A 19913-nucleotide genomic window follows, 5' to 3' on the forward strand; every position below is an offset into this window, starting at 1 on the left:
AGCTGACTCAATGGCAACTAACAATAATGAGGAGGTAGGCATTCTTTTTGATCTCCTTTTTGTTGTTGTTGTGTGCTGCTGAGTCAATTCCAACTTATAGCGACCAGTAGAGCTGCCCCACAGGGTTTCCTAGGCTGTAATCTTTACAGGAGCAGATCACCAGGTCTTTTCTCCCATGGAGCTACTGGGTGGGTTCAAATCACCAACCTTTTGTTAGCAGCCAAGTACTTAATCATTGCACCACCAGGGCTCCTTATCCCCACTTCAGGATTAAAAAGATAACTTGATGCTGAGGACAAGTGGTTGAGCTGAGAACTGAAACCAGTTCTCCTGGTGCCAAATCCAATTGGCCCCTCTACTGCCTCGCCTTTCCATCTATCAATAGCCATGTCAGGAGAAGTGATAAAAGGCAGTGTCTATGGAGGGTGTCAGACACCCCAACACTTCCTTTCACAGAGCAGAGAAGAACCTGCTCAGGCTGAAATACAAATACATCATGCCAGATTAAACTTGGGCTTTCTCATTCTCCACCCAAATGTACTCCTTAGAAGGTCTAATTATAGTGACTTCTGTTTTCTTGTAAATAATCACATCTGTCATAACTGATTTAACTGATCCAAGGCTCCAAGATGGCAATTTTGGTGGCCTGAGCCAATGTGTCAATTATGCCAAGCAGGCTGTGAGCAAAAGTTGCATGAAATGGAAGAGCAGGGGAAAAAAAAAAAAAAAATCACAGTCTTATAGATGGTGGGGACCAATATGTGATTTCTCGCAACAGTAATATCAATATAAACTCCTAAATGTGGCCCATGGGTGTCAATGCCTCTGCAATCCAACTTAGTCAAACAGACACATCGACCCAGTTCCCAGAGAATAAAAACAATCTTTTCAGTGGAAAGCCAGTCTCAGAAACTGGCTTCTTTAACATCTTCCAAGTCTAAGTAGATATCGTCAGGAATTTACCATGGTTCTTGATACTGGTTTTTGGAAAGAAACATGGGATGAAGGACTCCCATGATTCATGGGCTATATTCTGAAGGTGGTTGTTCAGCTAGCATCAAGTAGTAGCTAGCATCAACTTTGGATTTGGATTTGGACTTGGGTTCAAATCTTTTCTCCCCACCAAACCATAACTAAGCAAATCATTTAACCTTCCTGGCTCTCAGCTTCCTCGTCTACAAAATAGTGACAAAAATGCCTACCTACTAGAATCCTTGTGAGCACTGAATGATATAGTTACTGTATGTGGCAGCCTGTTGCGAAGTGTAAGACTACGTGTTACATACATGCCAATCATCATCATCACTGTGAAGATATTAGATGTACTGAGTCCTGTTTTCAATTCATGGGAAAGGCTTCTCTCCCTATTCAAATAATTCCTCACAGAAATGGTCAGTCTTTAAGTCACAGAGGGGATGAGATGGGATCTACTTGGAGACTTCTTTTCTGTGGGAGGTTTGAATGTCTTCTTGCCAATCAAGCACTGAATGTCCTTGTGTCTGATGAGAAGCTGCCACAGAGGAGTGTCTTACAGGTAAGAACATGAGAAAATGAAAGGTGGCTCGTCCATTCCCCAGCCATCCCCAGGAAGTGGACACATGTTCTTGGTGACCAAAATCCTGCAACTAGTGTAACCTTCTTTGGGTCTGGCCAAACTGTGTGAACAGAGGGGTTAAGAGCACAGACTCAGGCTGCTTGTGTGCAACCAAACACCTCGTGGGATTTGGTTTCTTGGTTTGGAGGTTTAGGGTCATGGTTTCATGGGGCATCCAGGTAACTGACCTATTATCATTTTTTAGTGCTTCTGCTCTACCTCCTGGTTTGTTGCATGGTACCTGTAGTCTCAAAAACTTAGAAGCAGCTATCCAAGGTACAATTGGTCTCTATTCACCTTAAGCAGCAGGGGAAGAAAGAGAGTCAGGAATGGGAGGAAGAAATGGAACATGGGTCTAATTGTTTCCATGAATAAATGCCTCCTTTGCCATGAGACCAGAAGAACTGGATGGTGCCTGGCCACCATTACTTGACATTTTGATCAAAGATTCAGTAGAAGAATCCTGATCAAAAGGGGAAAGATGGAGAACAGAATTCTAAATTCTCATGTAATCCAGACTTTCTGGAGCCATTGAGGCTGGCTGGATGAGCCCCTGAAGCTGTTGCCCTGAGACCATCCTTAAACCTAAAACCTTAAGCCAAAAATATCCTCTAAAGTCTTCTTTAAATCAAACAATAGGTTGGCTTACTTAGTAAAGAACGTTTAGACTGCTCTCTTTTGAAGAACTATATGGGATCAAACTGACAACAGCAACTCGAAAGGTTAGATAGGAAGCCTAGGGGGCAGCGAGTTCACGCTAATGGGGGAGGAACAATTTGGAAAAAGGCAGTGCGAATGGTTGCACACCTTGAAGAATGCAATCACCGTCACTGCATTGTACAGGTAGAAATTGTTGAACTGGTGTATGTTTTGCTATGTATACTTCCAACAACAACAAGATATAGATATAATAACTCAGTAAACACCATAAAAAGCAAACAAAAAAAGAGTACAGACTCAGAAGGCACACTGCTTGCTCTTTAAAACCAGCTCAGCTATTTACTCACTATGTGGCCTTGGGCAAGTTACCTCACTTTCTGTGCTTCAGGTTTTTCATCTATAAAATGAGGGTAATAGCAGTAAGGCCAGGAGATCTATTTCTGAAAAAACTAGTCCTTGAAAACCCTATGGAGCACAGTTCTATTCTGACACATGTGGGGTTGCCAAAAGTCAGAGTCAGCTTGATGGAGATGGGTTTTCCAGTCTGGTTCTATCAGTAATCAAGTGGATATTTTGATCTCCACTTGTCTGACTCCTGTGTCTGTCTCAATGGGGTTTCAAACTTGATCAGGTATCAGGGCTGTGTCGACTCCAACTCAAGTGGCCCCATGTGTTACAGAGTAGAAATGCTCCATAGGGTTTTCTTGGCTGTAATCTTCACTGAAGTAGATCTCCAGGCCTTTCTTCCACGGCACTGATGAATGGGTTTGAACTGTCAACCTTTAGGTTAGTAGTCAAGTGCAAGTTGTTTGTGCCACCCAGGGATCTTAATGGACCCTGATATTCTAACACCAACTATTTCCAATGTTAAAAAGTGAAAATTTCAGGTCCTTGGTTCCTAATTGTCTATAATTCTGGCCATTCTCCTTTGATAGAACAGTGTGAGGATGCTTCATTTCACATGCAACACTTACAATTGAATCCAATTCTGCAACAAGGATGGATATCCTAGAGGAAAGGGGGTCACTCACTTTGGACACCACTGTGCTCCTGATGCTGTTAAAAGATATCCATACACTCCTTCCTCCCACTCTCCCACTGCTGGTCCCTCCTGGGCTGCATTCACACAGCCTTTCTGGCCCATGATTTGTGATGCCCTAGGCCCACATCTCCTGGTTGCATGGAACGGAACACTGCCCTCCAAGTCGTTCAGCTTGGTCCATTCTTCTCATCTGCTGAGACCTTTTAGGAGGCTGTCTCTGCTGTCCAACATGTTTTCTATCTCTCCCAGCTTGATGTTATCACTGATCACTGTGAAATGATAACAACCGATTCTCGAATGCCCGTAAGGTCTCTGGCACGGGGCCTGGGATTTTCCATACATTGTCACACTTAATCTGCAAAACAAGCCAATGAGGTGTTACCATCCCCCCATGTTACAGAAAAGGAAACTGAGGCTTTTAGAGGTGAAGGGTCTTCACACGTCATTATAGCTCATAAGTGGCAGTATGAATTCCAAAGCCTATGCACTGTGTGGTCTCTAGGGCTGGCATTTAGGTCTTCGTTTAAGCCACAAATAAAAATGCAGACAGAAGGGAGGTGAGCCCAGGTACCCTAAGGTTGCGACCAAGAACCTCAGACTAGACAATTTTACTTAGATCCATCTGTACCCTTTGATGTGTCCATTTAACCTGCGAATTTTATCCAACATTTCTTCATCACACTCCCAAGAAGCTCATGAGTGGCTTTCTCAAACACCTTGATAAAGACCAAGATGCTTGATTTATGGCTTTCTCCTCCTGTGCCAGCTCAAGAGCCATTTTTAAGAAACGAAGGTAGTCTGACTTGACCTGATTTTGGTGGGCCTGTGCCAGATTCTAATGACCACCTTCTTCTCTCTATACCTGACACACAGCCTTAGAAACAGCCCAGGAACCAAGAGACCAAAGGCAGCTAAGGCAGGCACTAGCTGAGTCCAGGTACCTTCTCCAGTGAGTCTGCAGGGACGTGAGAATGGTGTGGGCTGAAACGGAAGCAAAATGACCATTTGGCAAAAGGAGCTCTGTTTCAGGCCTACCCATTTCCCTCTGCCCCTTTGTAATTCTGGAGAATCAGACTGCACTCAGCTGGAAGAGCAATCCTTGACTCCTTCCTGAAGCATTAAGGAAATAGTGACAGCAAGTTATCGGGGCTCACGCAAATGAACAGCCTTCACTTATTAAGCTCCTAATGTCTGCCAAATGTTGCACACGTGCTGGATTTACATGACGCAAATGGTTAAGGGCTCGACCACTAGCTGAAAGGTTGGTGGTTCGAACCCACCCAGAGGCTCAGTGCAAGATAGGCCTGGTGATCTACTTCTGAAAGGTCACAGCCTTGAAAATCCTATGCAGCAAGCAGCTCTGCTCTGTACACAAGGCGTGGCCATGAATCTAAATTGACTCGACAACGACTAACAACAACATGGTCAAGAAATCAAATCCTACAGAGGCCTATAATAAATTGGTCCTCTGCTCGACCCCTCCCCTCAAACTCATTCCCCAAAGGCAAGCCTTACTCACCCCTTCTGTTTCTAGGTCTTTTGGTGGTGACCACCAGTATTTCCTTTAACCTTCACAAAGATTGGGTGAGGTGGGTACAATTACTACCCCTCTTTACAGATGATGAAATGACAGCACAGAGTAGTCAGGCAATGAGCCCAAGGTCACACACCTGGCAAGAGGTGGAGCCAGGATCCAAGCCCAGGTCAACCTCGATCCAGGTCCTGCTCTTAAGCTTTGGGCTGCACATCTAGCATGTCTACATAGACTAACCAGGTTCAAATCTTGCCAAGGCCACTCACTCACTAGTTTTAGCAGCCTGGCAAATTGCTTCCCCTTTCTGTAACTGTCTCCTTAGACATAAGCGTGGAAGGGTTGTGACGAGGATTATGTGGTTAGTGCTTAGTGCTCTCCTGGCCCACAGCAGTGCTTAATACATGCTAGCCATTATTATTATTAGTACTGTTGTTGTTGTCTAGCATCCTGTAGTTTATCAGAGGCGTCCACATATATTGTATGTGCTCCTCATGTCTAACAAGAGTCAGGGCAGAAATGAGCATTAGTCTCTTAAAATATTTAAAGGTATAATTACTAGCCCCATTTTACAGATGAGTAAGTAAACTGGAAAAAAAAAAAAAAAAGGTAGGTGACCTGCCTGGAGCAACAGGATAGTTCAGAGTCAGAAGCAGGCACAAAGACTCATTTCAACACTCCTGCTGGGTGACCTTGGGCAGGTCACTGTACCTCTCTGAACCTCATCTGTAAAATAACAGGGCTGAGCCGAGGTCTCAGCTCTGTTGTTTAAGTCACTCACAGTGGACACAGGTTAGTAACATCATGGGAGAGGCAACAGGCGCAGCAGTTAAGTAAACAGTGTCTGGAGCCAGACTACCAGGACTTGAATTAGGGGGCTTCCACTTACTGCCAGAGTGACCTTGGACAACTTATTTAATCTCCCTGTGCCTCAGTTTCCTCAGCTGCAAAACGGGGCTGATAACAGCACCCAGCATAAAAGGTGGTTATGGGGATGGAATAAATTAACACATATCATCTCAGGACAAGGCCTGCACATGAAAAACACAATTATTATGACCCTTTGTTGCCAGCCTGGCTTCCCACACTCTTGTGGAGCCTTAAGTCTTAGGCATTAGCACCATGATCTCTCTCCTCATTGCCTGGTACCCACCTGACATGGATTGAATTATGTCCCCCCAAAAATGGGTATATCAATTTGGCTGGGCCATGATTCCCAGTATTGTGTGGTTGTCCTCCATTCTGTGACTGTACTTTTATGATAAAGAGGGTAAGAGTGGGATTCTAACACCCTTACTAAGGTCACATTCCTGATCCAATGTAAAGGGAGTTTCCCTGGGGTGTGACCTGCACCACCTTTTATCCTACAAGAGATAAAAGGAAAGGGAAGCAAGCAGAGAATTGGGGACCTCAATCAAGAAAGAAGCAGTGCCAGTAGCAGAGCACATCCTTTGGACCGGAGAAGCTACTAGTCCAGGGGGACATTGATGAGAAGGCTGACAGAGGGAGAAAGCCTTCCCCTGGAGCTGATGCCCTGAATTTGGACTTTTAGTCTATTTTACTGTGAGGAAATAAAATTCTCTTTGTTAAAGCCATCCACTTGTGGTATTTCTGTTACAGCAGCACTAGATGACTAAGACACCATCGATCAGGGCATCACGCTTGGTTTCCAGAAATCCCTGGTGGATTGGACTTGGGTCAGAGCATTAAAATGTCCACCTAAAGGAAAAGGCTACTTCCAAGTGCCTAACATTTCAATTTGAAGGAACAATTCTGTTTTTCTATTTCCACCCATAACACAGACTATTGTGTTTTTGCTTTTCTTCCCATGCAGGCTGGTAATCCTGAATAATCATCAAAAAGAATTCACTGAGTCAACAAATAGGTAAGATTATTAAAACCCTTAGGAGTAAGCCATTGCCTACATTACCAGATGCTTAAAGGGATAATACTTTCAATTACATTATTCGATAACTATGCTATTTAGGGCCCAAGTGACTTAGCTATCATTTGTGGTGAATAGGTCAGTGGTTCTTCATTCAACTGAAAATGATCTGAGCTCGTCTGCTAGGTGTTAGGCATTGTCCCAGGCTCTGAAGATCCCATCACAACAGCAACAGCCGCAGTTAATATTGCTGAGTAAATTCCAACTCATAGGAACCCTATATGACAGAGTAATACTGCCTTAAGGGTTTTCTTGCCTGTAATCTTTACAGGAGCAGATCACCAGGTCTTTTCTCCTGCGGAGCCGATGGGTGGGTTTGAACCACTGACTTTTCCATTAGCAGCCAAACACTTAACCAATATGCCACCAGGGCCCCTAGCAGCAGCAATAAACCCAAAACCCACTGCTGTCGAGTTGATTCTGACTCATAACAACCCTATAGGACAGAGTAGAACTGCCCCATAGAGTTTCTACGGAGTGCCTGGTGGATTTGAACTGCCAACCTCTTGGTTAGCAGCTGTAGCTCTTAACCACTACGCCACCAGGGTTTCCAGCAGCAGCAATAGCAGCTCCCATATTTCGATCGCCTATTGTGTTGGGTATCTTCCCTTTGCTTTCGGGTCACCCTCTCCACCTTTCCCACCCTGCTCTGCGACCCCAGTGGACTGCATCAATGGGCACCCTCACCCCCTGGCCTCCAGGTGAGCTCTACCAGTGGGAAAAACTGGCCTGAGGTCAGAAGGTCAAAGGAGAATAAGGTCAAGGTATTATCCCCCACTCCCTCCTTGCCCATGAGACCCAGAGAAAATTACTTAAATCTTTTCTGTGCTCAGCTTTTCCATCTGCCAAATGGGGTAGGCTGCAACACTTACCCTGTAAATGTAGCTTAAATGAGGCACCGTGTTTACAACAATGCCTGGCCTGAGCAGGCCCACACTAAATGTTAACACTTATTCCTTAGCATAAGCAGCCCTGGTGGCACAATGGTTAAGTGCTCGGCTGCTAACCAAAAGGATGGCTGTTCAAATGCGCCCAGCAGCTCTGCGGAGAAAGGCCTGGAGATTTGCTCCCATAAAGATTACAGCCTAGAAAACACCATGGGGCAATTCTGCTGTGTTACATGGGGTCACTATGAGTTGAAATCAGCTCCATGGCATCGAACAACAAAAGCGTTCCTTATTGTCACGTGGGGCAGCCACCCTCCTAGAGCTACGCCTCCCTTGAGTTCTAGTGACCACTCCTCTTCTTGCCCCTCTGGGACTAGGGAGGTAGAACTTCCAGCTGTTGTGAGCCCAGGCGCGTCCCCACCCCTGCCCACACCTCTCTCAATAGTCCCTTCATTAACTGTCCTCATTATCCATTTGCACCTGCCATGTATTTCCTGCTGGGGTCCTAACTCAGGCACCTGCACATACTGTGTCCTCGGCAGTTTTCCCAAATGCTTATAACACCCCTGTGCGCAGTGGTTAAGAGCTTGGCCGTTAACCAAAAGCTTGGCAGTTTGAACCCACCGGCTGCTCCTTGGAAACCCTATGGGGTTTGTTTTCTTGTTTTTAAGGTAAGCATTACTATACTCATTTTCACAGACAGGAAAACTGGGGCTTCAAAATCCAGCTCCAGCCTCACAATTAGGAAGTAGTTAAGGTGAGTTTCCAACTCAGGTCTAGCTTTTACACCCAGGCCTGGCTTTAATGTCCAATGAAAAAGACACAAAAGCCTGCCTTCCCCAAAGCTTACAGGTGGGTAAAGAAGTGATTACAAACTTGTGTGATGATGACTCTGATAAGAATAAGAACGGGGCGGGGGGGGCTTCACAGAGGCCAAGAGCACCAAGGGAGTAGGGGTGGGGATGGTGGCCAGGGATGGCTTCCTGGAGGAGGTGATTACTGACTCATGAATAAACCAAAATCAAACCTGTTGCCCTAGAGTTGATTTCAACTCACAGCGACCCTATAAGGCAGAGTAGAACTGCCCCCTAGGGTTTCCAAGGACAGCCTGGTGGATTTGAACTGCCGACCGACCTTTTGGTTAGCAGCCCAGCACTTAACCACTATGGCACCAAGTAGGGAGTTATCCTGGCAACAAGGAAGAGGGACTAGAATGTGCTAAGGTCCAGAATGGGGAGAGAAAGAGAAAAGGAGTTATTTTAGGAGCTAGAAGCCATTCAGAAATCTCGGAGCAGAGATCTGACGGGGGTGGTGTACGACAAGCCATGAGGCTGTGTCATAGATTGAAACGTGTACCCTCAAAATATGTGTCAACTTGGTTAGGCCAGGATTCCCAGTATTATGTGTTGTCCTTCATTTTGTGATTGTAATTTTATGTTACAGAGGACTAAGGTGGGACATAACACCCTTGCTCAGGTCACATCCCTGATCCAATGTAAAGAGAGTTTCCCTGGGGATTGGCCTGTACCACCTTTTATCTTACAAGAGATAAAAGGAAAGGGAAGTGAGCAGAGAGGGGGGACCTCATGCCGCCAAGAAAGCAGCGCTGGGAGCAGAGCGTGTCCTTTGGACCTGGGTTTCCTGTGCAGAGAAACTCCTAGTCTAGGGGAAGACTGATAACAAGGACCTTCCTCCAGAGCTGACAGAGAGAGAAAGCCTTCCCCTGGAGCTGACACTCTGAATTTAGACTTCTAGCCTACTAGACTGTGAGAGAATAAACTTCTGTTTGTTAAAGCCATCTACCTGTCGTATTTCTGTTACAGCAGCAGTAGATGACTAAGACAGGCTGGGTCCCGATCTTGGAGAGCCGTGAATCCTGTACCAAGGAGTTGGGACTTAGACGTTCTGATGCGGATGTCTGACGAGGGATGATGCTTATACAGGGTGATCCATTCATGACTTCAGCTCCTTAAAGACAGAGAGTCTTACTTTCTATTTCAAACCTTCAAACTAGCATACAGCATTATATACAATAGGTGCTCAATAAATGGGACTGAAAATTAAAGAATTATAGTTGAGAGGGGTTCCTTTGTGTTGGGCATAGATGCTGTTGGCACCCGCTCATGCCTCCCTGCCCTTCCCGCTACACAGCACGTCACTGCTAACCACAGGCACCTGTGTGTCCTTGCCTGGGGGCTCTCTCTGGTTTCCGATGCCCACTGTACTCCCTGGTGGTAGGCCTGAAGTGCAGGGGAATTATGCCTCCTCTGGCAGCAGCCCACAGCCAGTGATTGATGGGAGCTGGTGAGTAAGTACCACGTCTCTCTCAACACGCAAACGGGATAACTCTGAGAGGCATGCACTCTGCACTGCTGCCCAGAGCCCCCAGTGCGATTATACTTCTGCTGCCCACAGTGGGAACTTGCTTGATACGGGTAATGCACCATTTACTGGTGCCTTCTCTTCCTTGAGGAACCCTGGTGGCACAATGGTTAAGAGTTTGGCTGCTAATCAAAACAGTCAGCAGTTTGAATCCACCAGCCGCTCCTTGGAAACCCTATGGGGGCGGTTCTACTCCATCCTACAGGGTTGCTATGAGTCGGAATTGCTCAACAGCTGCTAACCGAAAGGTTGACTGTTTGAACCCACCAGCTGTTACACAGGAGAAAGATGTGGCAGTCTGCTTTTGTAAGGTTTACAGCCTCGGAAACTCTATGGGGCAGCTCTGCTCTGTCCTGTAGGGTAGCTATTAGTTGGAATTGACTCGACGGCAAGAGGTTTGGTCAGGCTGGGTCTGTTCCCTGAAGAAGCCTTGGTGGCACAGTGGTTAAGAGCTCGGTTGCTAACTGAAAGGTCAGCTGTTTGAACACACCAGCCTTGGAGACCCTATGGGGCAGCTCTATTCTGTCCTATAGGGTCGCTATGAGCTAGAATCTACTTGATGGCAACAGATTTGGTTTTGGTTTCTCCTCCCTGTTGCATTCCCTGGCTCCCCTACCAGTGCTTCTTTCATGCCCCAAATATCCTATTCACGTTGGAATCTTTGTCTTGGGTCTGCTTCTGGGAAACCCAAACTAAGACAATCCGATTTCTGGTTTTATAGGATGAAAGAGAGAGAAGGGCCTTCATCGGAAACCTTCAAGGGGCAGGAAACCCATGGAGGGTAATCGTCTACATTTGGTTAATGGCAGCAGGGGTATTCAGGACCCACTTCTCTGGACCTCGGTCCTGCGTGTGCGTAAGGCGGGCCGGGCTGCGTGTGCACAAGGAAATCCGGAGCCCTCTGTTCTAGGACAGAGCGTCATGAGGTAGAAAGATACCGGGCTTTCCAGAGAGACCTGGGTTTGAATCCAGCCTGTGCTACATATTGGTGGGTGACTTCAGGGGAGTTCTTTAACCTCCCAGAGCCTCAGTTTCCTTAGTGGAAAACCCAAGCCTCACCTACTCCACAGGGTAGTGAGGAGAGTCAAGTATGAAAATGTAAATAAAATGCTTTACACAGAGAAGCTGGAGGGTCTTTTTAGGAACTACTTAATCTATCTTCCAGCTGCTTTCTAGACACCAGCCAGTCTAGCAATTATCGCATTATAAGGACAGCCCTGTGTATTTGCATATTTGCCTCCCAGGAGACAGAGGCTGCTAGAAAACAAGGGTCAAGTTTTACTCATCTACATCTCCAGAATTTCTCACCCCATCTGACATGTCTGAAAAATAAACTGTTGCCCTCGAGTTGATTCCGATTCATAGTGACCCCACAGGATGGGGTAGAACTGCTCCATAGGGTTTCCAAGGCTGTAATGTTTATGGAAGCAGATTGCCACATCTTCCTCCTGCAGAGCAGCTGGTGGGTTCGAACCAGCAGCAAAGGGCTCCTTATCTTGACACAAGGCAAGCACTTAATGAATGGTTTGTTGAATTAAAGAATCCCTACCAAAAACATCTACCTGTGATGATGGGTTTCCTGGGGCATTTGTTCACTCAGTAAATCTTCACTGTGTTCCTACTATACGCCGGGCACTATTCTGTTTACTGACGAACACAACTGTGTACAAGGCCTCAGTTGGCTTACCCTTCAGGGGGTAGAGAGCAGGAGTCCTCAACCCAGGCTGTCCAGAACAACCTGGGAAGCTTTTAAAAAGTTCAGGTACTCAGACCCCATCTCAGAAATGCTGATTTAATTACTGAGGTGGGGCCAGGCATTGGGACTTCTTAAAATAATTTTTATCGTGCTTTAAATGAAAGTTTACAAATCAAGTCAGTCTCTCACACAAAAACTTATATACACCTTACTACATACTCCCAGTTACACTCCCCCCAGTGAGACAGCCCGCTCCCTCCTTCCACTCTCTCTTTTTGTGTCCATTTTGCCAGCTTCTAACCCCCTCTACCCTCCCATCTCCCCTCCAGGCAGGAGATGCCAACATAGTCTCAAGTGTCCACCAGATCCAAGAAGCTCACTCCTCACCAGTATCCCTCACCAACCCATTGTCCAGTCCAATCCCTGTCTGAAGAGTTGGCTTCGGAAATGGTTCCTGTCCTGGGCCAACAGAAGGTTTGGGGGCCAGGACCACTGGGGTCCTTCTAGTCTCTGTCAGACCATTAAGTCTGGTCTTTTTATGAGAATTTGGGGTCTGCAGCCCACTGCTCTCCTGCTCCCTCAGGGGTTCTCTGTTGTGTTCTAGGCACTGGGACTTTAAAAGCTTCTCAAGTGAATGTGCTGCCAGGGCTGAGAAGCACTGACCAAGGGAAAAAACAAGATCATTTTGAGAGTGAAGAGAGCTGTGAAGAAAACAAAATAGGGGAAGTGATTTAGCCCAGAGGTTCTCAACGGGACGGGGAGAGGGGAGGATAAGATGATTTTCCGCCCTACAGGACACCTGGCAATGTCTGGAGACATTGGGGAGTCCCTGAGTGGTGCCAACAGTTAATGCACTTGGCTGCTAACCGAAAGGTTGGTGGTTTGAGTCCACCCAGAGGCACCTCAGAAGAAGGGTCTGGTGATCTACTTCTGAAAAATCAGCCACTGAAAATCCTGTGGGGCACAGTTCTACTCTGATACACATGGGGCTGCTATAAGTTGTTTTTTCTTTTGACAAGGGGTTCGGGGGAGCACTGGACACAACAAAGACTGCTCTGGCTGCTGCTGAGAAACCCTGGTCTCGAGGTGAGCAAGAGCCCTGAACCTGAGGAGGGACTGGGGCCGCCATCACTGCCTCTAACAAAAAGACGCCAGATGCTTAAACCGAAAAGTCGGGTTCAGACCACCTACCGACCTAAGTGACGCTTGCATCGCATCTTTGCTCCTGGTGTCATTTTCGGGTTGTTTGTTAGGGGTAGGATGGGGGCCGGGAGGGGAAATCTGGTTCACTTTGCTTGGCGGCTTTCACTTTCCAGTCCCCACGTCCCAGAGTCTCCGCCCCCTTCCCAGGCTCAGAACAGGGAAGGCGGAAGGACAGGGTGTTCCAGTCCTGACTGAGCTCTCTGAAGTTCCCAGCACCACTTCCAGGCTCACTTCCATCTCTTTTCCAAAAGCATCTCCTGCTGCCACCTCTGGTCCCAAGATCTCTAACTGGGGTAGGGGAGAAGGAGGGAACAACCTGCCAGCCTCCTCCAGCCCTGGAAAAAGTGATTTCCCAAGAGAAACAGCGATCCACAGAGCAGTGAATAAACACTGCATTCCAGAGGAGAAGGGGTGGAGGGCAACCCTAGAGTTCTGCCCCCTCGCCGAGGTGACCCATTAGCTTCTCCAGCCAGGCCCATGGAGCAGAACCTGCCAGCTCTCCCTGGCCTGCCATCCTTTCTCTTTCCCCTTCTCGCTTCCTTGTAAATGAGCCGCAGGCCCACTGTGCTGGGATCCGCTCCCTTGGACAGGCGGCCCTTTGACCCTGCTGGAGCGGTGCACAGCGACCTGTTTGCTCAACAAGGTCACAACTGTTCTGTGCGGCGATTTCGGTGGAAAGTCAAGTCCTTTTGCACAAGACTTCCAGAATGTTCTGAATCAACAGGGCGCTCCGAGGGAGCCAGGGTGCTGGCAGGCCTCTGGCAGATAGTCCTTACCTGCAGAAGTCCTGCCATCCTGGGGTGAGCACAGCGAACCCCATGACAGACAGAGAGGAACTAAGTGGCCGGGGGACACAGACCACCTCCACTTTTTAAGCAAGGAAACAGAGGCCCAGAGAGAGCACCAATATCCCACTCAAAGTCAGCAGGAAGTGGTGGCTGAACTGGGTGACCCCAGGCCTTCTGACCCCTGCCTGTGTATGAAATATCTTTCAGGCCACATACTTATACCAGAAGAGCAGAAAGTTCTACATTGGCTTATCCAAACAGAAAGAGAGAGACGGCGTAGAACGTAGCCCTCTTCTCCCAATGCGCATTCGGGGTAGGTGGCGGGGAGAACTACTAAACATCTCTGCTTCCTTCCTGTCTCCACTTCTCTTCTAAAACAAAAACATTCCTTTTGTGTTCCCAGCAACCCTGTGTCAAATTCTGTTCATATGGAATGTTTTCAAGTCCTGACGTATGAAACCCCATTTGGCAAAAAAGGTCATTACGGGGAATTGGCAAGAAAATGTTTACTTTAGTAATCACCTTATTAAAAACGACAATCTGCCCAAAATGCCCCAAGAATTTTACTACAGGTACTCAATAATTAATAAAGTCGGTAAAACCAGTTGCCAATGAGTTGATTCCAACTCATGGGGACCCCATGTATGTCAGAATGGAACTGTGGTCCATAGGGTTTTCAATGGCTGCTTTTCCAGAAGTGGGTTTCCAGGCTTTTCTTTTGAGGCGACTCTGGGTAGACTGGAACCTCCAACCTTTCAGATGGTGGCAGAGGCGTTAACCATTTGCACCACGCAGGGACGCCAATAAAGTAGGTAATTAGCAATAAATAGCCTCTTTCTGCAAACCTAGAATTAAGACTTCTTTCATGGGTTGTTATTTTAAACTAACCACCAAACACTGTAAAAACATGTAGCCTTTTCATTCACTAAAAGCCTTGACTTCAGAGTTTAATATCTGTAACTTGGAACTTAACAAAACAAAGCATCAGCTTCAGTGTGCTATGGTTAAAGTTGTATACAAACACCTAATCACCATCAAACAAAAGACTCAGAAATACTAAACTTTTCAGCTGGGCCGTGTGTGTGCGCACCTGTGTTCACATACCGTAACTTCCAGTTGTAGGTGTTTGTTTTGTTTTTATAACTCTTTCAAGCAAGTCCCCCACGTTTTTGAAAGATGAAAAAAAAAGTTCTTTATTTTTTAGCTCCTGCAATTTAATAAATTCTCATCCTTCCCCCATCCCTCCATCCCTCCCTGTCTTTCTCTCTCCCTCCCCTTCCCCTCTTGGGAAAAGATTTGGTTCTCAGGTAACCACTAGCTAGTCTCATGATTAACTCAAGCACTCACTGTTAACCTGCACTTAGGGTTACAGATAGCACACGGTGTCAAATTACCAAGGTGTCAAGTCTCCGACAGCTTTCATCCCGAATAAGGGTCACTGTGGATCCATTGGTGCTGCCTGCCTCAGAAATTCCATGGGCAGGTATTGCGCACCTACTATGCACACGGGTAGTCTCTACAGCATGCGGTCTCTGCTATGTTGTTCAGCACAGACACAGAGCTTTGAGGGAAGCCAGAGTCCCTGACAGCTTTTTACAGATGCCAACGGTTTTAGGCACCAACTTCCTTGGGGGCCTAGCAGAGCAGAAAGACCGGGGGCTGCCAAGATGCTGGCGACACCTACCCTGGGAACCAGGGCAGGGGAAGAGGGCGAGATGGGATGGGAGGCTGGGATAAAAGGGTCATGATGGTGAGTAGTGTCTGCTGTCCTTGAGGCCACCTGAATTGCAGGTGTATCAGATGAGCTGGGAGGAACCAACAGCATTTTTTTTTTTTCTCAAAAGTACATGCAAGTACCTGTTACTCCTGCAAATTAAAGGTGGAGGGTTGGGGACAAATGGGTAACAGGCTCGGCTGTGAACTGAAAGGTTGGAGAGGTTGGAGTCCACCTGGAAATGCCTCAGAAGAAAGGCCTAGTGACCTACCTCTGAAAAATCAGCCACTGAGAACCCGAAGGATCACGGTTCTACCATGACCCACATGAGGTTACCATGAGTTGGAGTCAACTCACTGGCATCTGGTTGAAGGACTACAACCAAGTCCTCTACTCCACTGAGACAATCAAGTCACAATATTATTTTCTAGGGACCAAATGCCGAAATTTAAATCATGAGCTATAAAGGGTGAAGTTCACCAAAACAGTAGTTAATAGACTTACTTCCTCAGATTTATATCCCCCCAAAATGCCTGAAATGATTAGCTCTGTCAAAATTCCAATACTAAGAAACAAGCAAAATAACGACAAAGCCACCAGAGTCAAATGAAAAGACATACTGTCAAAGGTGTAAAGGATTATGAGTGGTAAAATATTATATCCTCGATTCTTTAATGCAGCTCTGGTGGCTCAGTGGTTAAGAGCCTGGGTGCTAACCGAAAGGTCAGCAGTTCAAATTCACCAGCCACTCCCTGGAAACCCTATGGGGTAGTTCTACTCTATCCTATAGGGTGGCTATGAGTTGGAACGACTTGATGGCAATGAGTTTGTTTTGTTTTTTTGTCTCTTTATTGTAAGTCTAGGGGAGGGAATAGTACTGTTTCTATCATTGATATCACTTATTCTGGATTTAGCATTAAAACGGGAACATCTTAAAGTAGCAGAGGGAACCTCAGTTTCCTCTCCTGTAAAGCCCAAGGGGTTGGACTAGATGATCTCAGACATTGGCTTTAACATTCATTGACTGACCATTCACCACAGGAAAGAGCAAAGTTGGTAACCAACAAACGCTCGGCTGGGGAATCACAGGATCTGTCGGTTAAGGAGGGTCTTTACTTTCTGAGCAGAGTCCATCTGCCACACGCAGTGTTTCCAGAGCCAAACTCAAACACATGACATCCCTGGGCTAGGTGTTGGGATTGAGGTTCTTCTTAAGTTACCTTTCAAGGATATTTTAAAAATATCTAGAAACGTCCATGAAGAAATAAACAAGTCCAGACTGAGGGTAGTATCTCACTCACCACTGTAGTATCCCTGGTTTTTAACACAGTGTCTGACACACAGTAGGTACTCGAGTATTTCTTGTACGAATAAATAAAATGTCCAGCATCCGTAACACTTCTAACGCACACGGAATGTACAGGCCGAGTTGAATACACAAAAAGCTTTCAACTACTGACTGAATAGAACTGGCAGGTAACCCCTGACCATTTCTGCATCCCTCCACATACTGCCAACCTCGCAGAGAGCACTGGTTTAAGAATCAGCTGGACCTGATGGAGTCCTTGGGTAGTGCAAATGGTTAATGCGCTTGGCTGCTAACTGAAATGTTGGGGGTTCGAATTCACCCAGAGGTGCCACAGAAGAAAGGCCTCGCAATCAACTTCCAAACATCAGCCATTGAAAACCCTATGGAGCACAGTTCTACTCTAACACACATACGGTTCCCATGAGTCAGAATCTACTTGACGGTAACTGTTTTTTTTTTTTTTTTTTTTCTAGAAAGTAATGGTAACAACCTGGTAGGCAGCAGGCAAAGGAAGTTAATGCCTGTGTGGTGCTGAGAATCGGCTGCTCGCTCTGTTAGCCATTAGCGTTACTATTGTTGTGCTCACATCATTAGCGCTTGGCAATAACTAGGGGCTTGTTAAATGCTAATTTTCTTTATGCCAGACTGGATGCTCAATGCAAAACCAAACTGTAATGGTATTCTACAAGATGTAAGAAAGGTAAATACGCTGTGGATTGTTTTTAAGTGTTGGGTGGACTTTCAGATCATCAGGACCGCCCCTCTGCATAACATTAGGAGGGACAATTGAGGGCTGTACTTAGAGCCAAAAAATTTAACTACAGACCTGTGTGCTAAGATGCCTTTTTCCTGCCAAGCGTTCAAAGCCCCCTTTCCCTCCTATTCATTTCATCTCTGCAAATGAGGTAAAGGCTCGTATGGGTGGTCCCACCATGTGCAGAGGGGAGAAGCCACAGCCTTGGGTCTCCCGACTCAATCCAGATAGAAGATTCCGCCCATTGCATTGACCGTTGCTGGTCAATGCACTCAGCCTTTCTTCTTGAATGTTCAGCATTTGTTTCTAAATTTCCTACAGCTCTTACATGTTTCTAGCCCACTTCATAATTGGGGGAACAATGAGGCCATCAAAGATCACTGGTCATTTCAGAGCCAAAGGGAGTGTTCTGGGTTCCCTGAAACCCAGATTAAAGACCCCAGCTTCCAGGGTTGAGTTGCTGATCAACTTTTCCAGGATGTTCCCGAGTGCGTGGGTTAAGGAAAGCGAACATGGTTGGTTGGCTAATTTCCACCCAAAAGCAGCTTATAGGTCTCTAGAGAAAATAATTGTCAGCTCTTTTTCAAAATCTTCCGAATCTTGACTGAGGACATTTCAGAGGGTAAGACAGTGTATGTTTGCTGGTGGGAGGTCTGGATACAGCTGAATTACTCTGAATCTGAAGGGGAGGTCCTTCCCAGGCCAGCTGGGTGGCATTTCTGTTGGGTCTGCTCTCTTAATTGTTGTCTGTTATTAGCTGACATTGAGTTGACTCTGACTCATAGAGACACCATGTACAACACAACGAAATGCTGTCGGGTCCCGCACCACCCCCATAGTCTCTGGCATGTTTGAGTCCATTGTTGTAGCTGTTGTGTATTTTGGGTATCTGCCAACCTAGGGGGCTGGCCTTCCAGCACTTTCTCGGACAGTGTTCTGTTTTGATCCATAAGGTCTCCACTGGCTGATTTTGGGAAGTATATCACCAGGCCTTTCTTCCTAGTCTCTGTCTGGAAAGCTCCACTGAAACCAATCCACCATGGATGACCCTGCTGGTATTTGAATTACCCATGACATAGCTTCCAGCATCACAGCAACATGCAAGCAGCCACAGTACAACAAACTGATGGACAGGTGGTGGCCTCTCTCCAATACCATCTTCTTTTTACTTTAAAAATAAACATTTTACCATAAACTCAATTAAAACCTTAAATGTGGAGCCCAGTTTGGCTCTTGTTATTTCTTTTACATTTGTAAAGGGCTTTGTGTTTTAAAAGCTGTTTTTATGTGCCATTCTACTTAATCTTCAAAATGTTCCTTTCATATGAGTAAAAGGGGTCCCATTTTACAAGCGAGGGCACTGAGGTTCAGGGCAGATGCATAACTTTGTGAGATCACATGGCAGGTAGGAAATGATACCAAATTGTAGGATCTGGGAACTTGAAGGGATGTAACAGTCAAACAGTCCAGAATTAAAAACCCAAATACCAATAGAGTCAGGGCAGGCAGTAGAAGGAGGGAATGGGGCAGACTGAGGAAGCACAGAAAGTGGCTGGGACTGTGGGAACAGGGACTTGCAGACCTGTGGCTGCTGCCAACCCAGCTAACAGCTGCCACACACAAACGCGTTAAAAAGCCTGCCGGATCTTAAATTTTCTAGACGCTCTTGAGATCCATATTTTATATGAAATCTTCCGATTTTTAAGTGTAGTCTTGATTAAAAACAGCAACAATACTGTGTAAGCCTAGACCAAAAAAAAAAAAAAAAAAAATCCACATCCTTGGATCTCCTTCTTGTCCTAGGCCACACGTTTTCCACCTCTGATTTGATAGAAAGCTTTTAAAACTGAGTCAATCACTTCCCTCCCCACCCCACCCCTGCTTCCTCTGTCTATTCTTGGTGTTTCCCCACCAGATATGGAGATTTTGTTGTTTTATTTTCTGTAGTTAGTTTTCTAGGAAAACATATTCAACATCCTTTCTTACATTACACATGTCGACGGCTTCCCCTCTCCCTGGGATAAGATGGTTTAGTCCAGAGTTTGGCAAATGATGGCCTATGGGCTAAATCTGATCTGCTACCTGCTTTTGTAAATAAAGTTTTATTGGAACACAGCCATGCACATTCACTTACATATTGTCTACAGCTGCTCTTGTGCTACAATGGCAGAGTAATTCTTAGTTGTGACAGAGGCTGTATGGCCTGCAGAGCCTAAAATATCTACTATCTAGCCCTCTACAACAGTTAACCACTCAGCTACTAACCAAAAGGTTCAAACCCAGTGGCTCCACAGAGGAAAAGATCAAGCAATCTGCTCGCGTAAAGATTACAGCCTAGAAAACCCTGCCGGACATTCTATTATGTCCCATGAGGTCACTATGAGTTGAAAGTCAACTTGACGGCACCT

The 19913-nt window shown here is 46.2% G+C and overlaps 1 protein-coding gene across 5 annotated transcripts in view; it reads right to left on the minus strand.

The window, feature by feature from the left end:
• The window catches only part of ZHX2 (zinc fingers and homeoboxes 2), a 194497-nt gene that overhangs the window by 152337 nt on the left and 22247 nt on the right, over positions 1-19913 (minus strand). The window contains exon 2 of one of the 5 annotated variants that reach the window (XM_049854060.1): positions 9463-9627. The exons of the other annotated variants lie outside the window; for them this stretch is intronic. The gene's annotated coding sequence lies outside the window, so the exon portion shown is untranslated. The remainder of the gene's footprint in view (positions 1-9462; positions 9628-19913) is intronic. 5 annotated transcript variants of the gene reach the window in all.

This window comes from Elephas maximus, chromosome 15, assembly GCF_024166365.1.
Source record: "Elephas maximus indicus isolate mEleMax1 chromosome 15, mEleMax1 primary haplotype, whole genome shotgun sequence".
Lineage (NCBI taxonomy): Eukaryota > Metazoa > Chordata > Mammalia > Proboscidea > Elephantidae > Elephas > Elephas maximus.